The following is a 7,957-nucleotide window of genomic DNA, read 5'->3' as shown; positions in this document are numbered from 1 at the left end:
CTGGTGTGACTTTGGCATGGTTTGCTGCAGTCTTTTATATTAAAGTTTGGAGGTTTGTTTGATTTGGTTATCCATTAATGAAGGCAGACGTAGTCTAGTGGCAGAAATGGTCAGAATAAAACTGCCTCTCCACCAGTACACCAAGAGAGACATGTTCCAGAAAATTGTGGAGAAACAGTAATTTATATAAATTTATATAAACATAGCTGCCCATCAGGAGCTGAGACGAATAAAAATACCTCTGTATTAGTCCTTAATGCCTCGATGTATACTGCAAGTCTCCTTGTGCTGCCAAATAGAGCTGCACAACCTCTCTGCTCTCTCTTCCAGTCTGAAGGCAAGAGAGAATCTGGTAAGGTGGCACATGTCTATAATTCATTATTGCTTTCTCTAGGAAACAGAGTCCAGGCCAGGGAAAAATACCTGTCTGCTGCTGCACCCTCTCTGCAAATGTGGGGCACCCAGGGAAAATAAAATCCAAACTATATTTGAGGTTATATACAGCTCTTTGGCTTCTGCCCTCTGTGGTGAGCTCTGGGAGCACAGTGAGCCTTGGCAAATGCAGACAGCAGACAAGAACTGCTGAGAGCCTCTTCCTGCAACACAGGCACTATCCCGAGACTGAGGGCATAGGGTGGGAATTGAAACGGAAAGTGAGAGAGCACACCCATGCAGAACAGAGAGCAATGAGAAGCATAAACCAAGAAAGTAGGTTGCCCTAAAAAAATAATCAGTGTCTGGAATACGACTTCAAACCTCTCAAATACTCAGCGTGCACCCTACCCAGAGGGTAATGCTGCATTGAATCCCCCTTCACTCCAGCAGACTGTCAGAAACATGTCAAGATGTCAAAGTTTTCAAAACAAATTTCCCAATTTGCTGGGACCCATGGTTATATATATCCTGGAAAAGAAAAACTCAGAGCTTCCTGCATAGCCTCATTTTCCAGTTGCCTTTGCAGTTTGTTTTTTGGTTTTTTTTTCTTTTTTTTTGGTTGTTTTTTTTTTAATTCTAGGTTTGGCCAAGGAAGTGTTGTTACACAACTTGAGGATGCAATTAGCAACCTGATGTTCTGCCAGATCCTTATTACATTGTGTAAACTTGTCATAACAAATCAGAATAGTCATCACTCTGGCACCACGGTTGCCTCTGAGTGTGATACGTAAACTTAAGTGAAAAACATTGGCATCTACGTTCCAGCAAGCTTCTAAACCTTAGCACACCCAGCTCACCAAGGGCAGCCCTCTAGCCACAGTGGGACCCCAAACAGGAGATGCCTAGCTTCTCCCAGGCTTGTAGAAGCAAACCACAGCTGTGAGCTGCAGGTCAGTGTTCATAGTACTGTAATGCAGATGGCTAAAAGATTCTAGCAGAGGAATTACTTTTACACTTTTTCTTAACAGGAATACAAGGAATTACTAAAAAGGTTTATGAATTTTAAATTTATTACAAGGAAAAGGTGCTTCATGCAGTCTGTGAAAGTCTCTGTCATTCGTAATTAGATAACAAGCTAGCAGAGAAGCACCACAGTTAGCCTCATCAGAGAAATGCTAGGTGTAGACTGGCACTGGTGGACTGTGCACCAAAGTCAGGGCTTGAGGACAGCATGAGGACATCCATATTGAATTCTTAGTTGGGGGTTCATGTGAACTTAACTCAGTTGCTTGGAGGTTGTCAGCTCATCTGCAATCATGTGAGCTGATCAAAAGCATGAAGGGTCTGGATCAGGATAACAAAGCTGGCACTCTTCAAATCAAAGTGACTAAAGAAAGCTTTTCCCAAGTGTGGTATCTCACCTTGTGACACTGCTTTCCATATATATACCCCAGTTCCTCGCATGCTTTGGCTGTAGGATATCATCAGAGAAATCTCACTCTCTTCTGCCCTGACTGGAAACCAGCACTTCCACGTGTGCATCTTTCCCTTATAAGTTTCCTCATGACCTTTTAGAAGTATAAGAAATCAAATCAGTCCACTTAAGAGATACAAGCACTTAAAAATTTAGTCAGCAATATGTCAATGATATCTCATGCAAAGGGTGCCTGTAAGAACTGTTTTTCACAGGGAAAAACATCATCACCAAAAGATGCTTTTCCTATAGACTGTGGTCCTGCAGGCATTCATACCTATATGATGGGGTGCCCTACCAAGTTTCTGGTCACAAGCTCTGGTGCATTATTCCCCAAAGACCAAAGCATTGTCACTGAAATCAAATTGAGAGTAACCCAGAGAGGTCAGTGTACAAGCGCATTCCATTTTACAACACTCAGACTTTGGGAGTGTCTGTGCACATATTTGTGTCCTCAATTTCATTATTTCTAGAACAAATATTTCTCTAGCAAAACAAACATAACATCCCCTCATCTCTGCTGCAATGTGTTTATGAAAGATCATTTTTCAAAGAATGGAGCAATGTTATCTCAAAGGGAGGGGAGAAATACAGTAAGTATAGTATCATTCTGCCTGAGATTGTAGCTTTTCTAGCTGGGTTTCACAAGGTCATGCCTCATCTATTTCATCTTATATCTAATTCCTCCTACTCAGAAAAACCATATTACCCTCCTAAGTCAACCTCTAACCCCCCTCTGAGAGCAGCCTCTGCTTTCATTCCAAAGCTCTGTTCAAGGGAGAAACTCTAGAACTGTAAAGAGGAAAGAACAGAAGGAAGGGGGCAAACACCACAACATTTTCTGGGAGAGAAGCAAAACAGAAGTCAAACAGCTCTTCAATTAAGTGACATCCCCTGGTGCTTTCCAGATCCCCAAGCTGCAGAGGCAGGAAAAATTGTTCAACCTATCCCATGAAATTCATGACTGCGAACTATTACTACCTGTCTCTAGCTCTTTGGATGATGAATAGCAAGAGTTTACTGAACTGCACCACTCATCTCACATTGATCTTGCAGACATGGCTTCAGCTCTCTGCTCGTTGACAACATCTGGAGTTATAAGAGCATAAACTAATCATATTCACTAGACACTTTCTTTTCCCCTCAAAATCTTCCTGAAAACAAAGTACAGGAGGAATCTCTGCTGCCTACATGGCAGATTAATATAAGGCTGGACTAGGAGGAAAATACACTTTGCACATAATTCAGTAATTCAATGAGGTATCTTTCTTCCTCATTACAATTCTACCACCCTGTATGCCCTCCATGAGAAGAGATATTGAAACAAGAAAAGGAAGGCGCCTTTAAGCATGAAAGGCCGTCTGAATGACTTTGATACTGAGCTGTTCTGACGTATCCTGTGGCAATCAGAAAAGTCAACCATAAAATAACTTATTTACCCTGTCCATCACCATGCTGCCTGATGACGGGGGTGGCACTGCCCCTGGCATGGCACAGCAGTGGCAGGCATCTTTGCTGCAGCCAGGTGCTCATCGCCTATATTTGGCTTCACTGGGAAGCCCACACCGCTGCCTCCTCCTTGGCTGCCACCACGGATCTGAAGTAGCCGTAGGATCAAATAGCAGAGGCAGTGGCTTTGAGAAGAGGGGCTGTAGCATCACAGAGAGTGCTGTGAAACAGCTGCACCTGTGGAGAAAAGCAATGTCTGGCCAAGGACTGTGTTAGCAGGCTAAGACTTGGTACTGCAGGGTTTGAGATCGTTTAGTTGCAGCTGCCCTCTCCGGCTGCCTTGTTGAATGAACAGTCAGGCATTCCATCTTCTCTACAGAATTTGCTGGTTCTCAGCTTCAATTAACAAACTGGAAGTATTTGCTGCATCAGTAGCAGGCCAGCATCCAGGACTCCATCATGGCAGGGCTCAACACCAAGGCCACCCCAGAAGAGTAGCAAATATATCCAGCCTCTGCTTCTGGAAACATGTTTAAGTGGCTTTGCTCTGGATCAGGCACAGTTCACATTGTTTAGCTCAGAAAAGCACATTCATTGCTTGCATCACCAGGAAGACCCAGCATGAGCCTGCTTTGCTGAGCCTCAGCCCTGTTCTTTGCATGATGTGGTAAGGGGTGGGTTGGAGCCAAGGGCGGAAAGCCCAGCTCAGCACCTTCCTTCTTTTACGTGCTTTCAGGCTACTGGTTTGTCATTTCTTCATCCCATAGATCATTTGGAAATTAAATAAAGACTTTCACCTTTAGAGTTCACATTGGCTTTCATCCCCATTAACACCCAGCTCTGATGGGCTGAAGCACAACCACAGACTACCCAAGCATAACTACAGCACAGATACATTCCCTCAAAGCAGCAAAAGGATCCCTTCTGCCAGGGACTGAAATGCTGTAAAGAGAGTTTTATCTACCACACAGTGGGAAAAAAAAGTAATTCTGGGAAACTAAATCCCAGTTTCCATGCTTGTGGGGCACCTTACCAGCAGAGAGGACAGGTAATAGAACAGAAATGTTACAAATAGGCATTCTCTCAACATTCAGCTACCTCACCTCCATGTGCAAGGTGGATAGAAAGTCAGCCACAATTTGCACAGCACCCTGACTGCCGAAACAGCCACCAAGGAAGGAGGAAGCAGCATCTGAATGAAGAGAGTCTGAGCTGGTCTGTCTCAGAAGGGTCACACATCCTCCACTGAATGAGTTACAACACAAAGCACCAGGATCCCATCTACCCAAAGCAAGTCAACACTGCAAGGTTCATGGGAAAGGAAAGGAGGTCAGAAAGGACCTGGCACTAGCTGGTGATTTGACTACGCAGCTGGAAGGAGGATGCATGGGCTGGGCTGCCTGATGCACACCTTGTATTAGCCCAGTGGTATATGGTGGTATTCGAGGTGGTATATGAACACTACCTTACCTTATAACATTTTTCAGAATAAAAAAAGCTATAATTGAGTAGCTACTATTCATTCTGCTTTGATGTTGAAAAATTTGTATCTAAAGCATGCCAACTATATGAAAAAAGTGATTCATTTAATAATTTTGTTTCCTGGTAAACACTTCACAAGTACTTGTGGGATTGCATTCATTAGTGACCAGTAAAACATACTCTGATCATTATTTTTATGAGAGACTGGTGGAAATGTTTGTCAAAACTTTAATGGAAATCGCTTTTTTAACATTTTTCATAGAAAATTCCTACTTCCCCCTGTTTTTTTTTTTTTTTTTTAATGTGAGAACTTGCATATGGGATGAATAATATTTTTAAAAGAGAAAGTTTTTTTCCTTTTTTCCTTCTCCAAGAAAAAGTAGAAATTTTCACTTGAAAAATGCTTGAAACTAATTTGAATTAATTAATATGAACAAGTTTTTCCACTGTCTTGCATTTCCCCCCTCCCCCCTCCAGTTCTCTCTGCTAAATAGATCTAATCTCTGATGTGCCCAGAAAAACCTGAATCGCACGTATACACAGCCCCCTTCCTACAACCCTGTGAGTGCTTAAATTAGGGTGATTAAACTTGACAAGAAGAAATCACAGAGGAGGATTTCCTCAGTACCATTATCTCTCTGTTTTTCATGCATCAAAATAAAATAAGACTTAAAACAAATCTGCAAGAACGCTTTAAAAAATTATCTCCTAAAAGATGCACCAGCAGATGTCTCTTCATGCTTTGAAGGGGTCAGAAATCAGCTGGAACTGCCAAGACTGAAACCCTTAAGCCTTTTACGATGAAAAAAATATGCCCTTTCCCCATAATGGTTATAATAGTCAATTGCCAGTGCAGGGACTCTCTGCTCCTGGGTGGCAGACTGCAATGCTGCTTTTCTCTCCTGCAGTCAGAAACCTGTACACATTCCCTAAGGCCTGCCCATGGGGAGAATAGCATATTCTGTTCATAGTATCCCTATTCTATATGCAGAGCAGGCACCCTTGATCACATAGGCTCAAGCGACATCTTGGGGGAGCCCTTTTCCACTACCCCTGCACAGACTGCCTGGAGAAAATTATATTTTATATACCTTATAATTTAATTTATAATTATATTAATTTATATTGAAGGTATAATTCATAATATATATTTATACAATTTCTGATTTCTATAAGCACACAATTTACTGAATGTTGTGGTTTAAGCCCAGATGGTAACTCAGAACCACACAGCTGCTCTCTCACTCTCTCCCTTCTTCCCCCCTCTGTAAAGGACAAGCTACAAAGCATGGTTGTGTGCCCTTCTTCACTTAACAGGATCTGTAAAGAGCAAGTTTCCCCCATGCAATACAAAGGAGATATGTGACTTCCTTCATAGAAGTGAGTGGGTTTTGCTTCAGAGAGACTTTTAAAGACTGCACAGGTTATCACAGGACCCCCCAGCCCGAGGACAGATGAGTGTAGGAAAGTGATGGTAAGATTTTGGCTCCACATTCTCACTCTGCTTCATCAGCCTGCACTGAGGGCTGGACCACAGGTATCATTGCACAGAGATGGGCATCTCCACTTGGTTGTACACCAGTCATCTATCACACGACAGTGAGAGACCTCCCCATTTGCAGTCGCCTCCAAAATTACTCCCAGTCACTCTTTAAGTCACTGAGCAAACTGACTCATTCCTGGTACCCATAGGACTGGAGCACTGGAGTGAGAGATGGATGTTGATATCTGAGGCAGCAAATAGGGCTGGAGATTCAGGATCCCTGAAACATCACCCAGCAAGTCATGCTGGAAGCTGCACCTATTTATTTCTTCTATAAGAAATTACAGTAGTTCTAGAGACCTAGCAAACAGGAGGGACAACTGAGCTGTGAAGCTCTTGTACCTCTTAGTTGAGCATGTATTCTAGACCAAAGAAAGGAGAAAATACTTGTCATTTCACACAACAAATAACTTTGCAGCTGTATCAGCGCTTGATGCAGATGGTGATACCATAAGTACCTGTTAGCATACTTAGAGTTCAGGAGACAGCAGCGTGAGCCACAGCTGATATACCTGACTTTTACTGGGGCAACTGCTCCCTATCTGCAGCAAAGGAGTTGGGATGCACATCGCCTGCCTATGGGCTTTGGAAACTTCCAGGGAACCAGCTCTCAAAAGCTGACCCAACTCACGGGGATTACTTGGAGAAAAGGCAGAGCCATCTTCTGTACTGGGCTTTCTTGCATCAGGAAGTAAGGTCTAGTAATGTGCGTACATAGGGCAAACACTAGAAAATTAAATTTTCCTTTACAGGTTCCATACATTGATTTCAATTTGCTTCCAGACAGTTTACTGGTAGGTATCAACTTCCTGGAAGAGATAACATGGTACTGAAGGTAGGGAGATAATATCCTGCCTGATTAAAAAAAGGATAGGAAAAGATTCAAAAGGAGAAATGTGAAGCCATAAGGATCCCTGTTAAGCAATGGTATTTACTGGCAAAAAGTTTGATAAACATCAATCAAAGAAGCATATGGTAATCACTTTGATTAAATCAGAACCTGAAAGTCACCCCACAAGGAAAAAATGAAAGGAACTGAGTGTATTCCTAATCACTGCTCCTGTCCTAGCATTCCCATTCTCAGCTCTGCTTCTGCAAAAATGGAGGATCCCGTCTGAAGTCCTGGGACAATTCTTCTTTCTCTAAACAATCACAGTTAGCATGGTCCTTTACTGGACTGGGATTGGCGGCAGGATCTCTGTGGCAGAAGGACTCCACTGCCTCTGTGTATGTGGTGCTGTGGTACTACTCCCTTTCCTGTAATACAGCCCTAGCAACCTTCACGTAAGTGAACCTGAGCCAGCACTATTGTGCTGGGCTTGAGTGATTGAGAGCAGTGTGATTTAAAAGGTACCTTCATGATTTATATGCTCATATATATGATATACATGTACTTAAAAGACAGCAGATCTAGGTATATAGATGGCACCTTTTGCTCTTTCACTTGCCTGTGTAGACATAAATCCCAGAGTATGCTCGTGAAGCCCAAAAGCTTTAGGGAGTTTGTGCTGGAGGAGATTGACACAGTGAGGATTACCAGTGCAAATACAGTCTGCAAGGCTGTGTTCATCAGCTCAGGCTCAGAGTAATTCCCTGGCTGGCAGCAGATGAGGGCAGAAAAGACTTTTTTTTGG

This window comes from Lathamus discolor, chromosome Z, assembly GCF_037157495.1.
Source record: "Lathamus discolor isolate bLatDis1 chromosome Z, bLatDis1.hap1, whole genome shotgun sequence".
Classification (NCBI taxonomy): domain Eukaryota; kingdom Metazoa; phylum Chordata; class Aves; order Psittaciformes; family Psittacidae; genus Lathamus; species Lathamus discolor.
Note: the sequence above shows the minus strand (reverse complement) of the source record.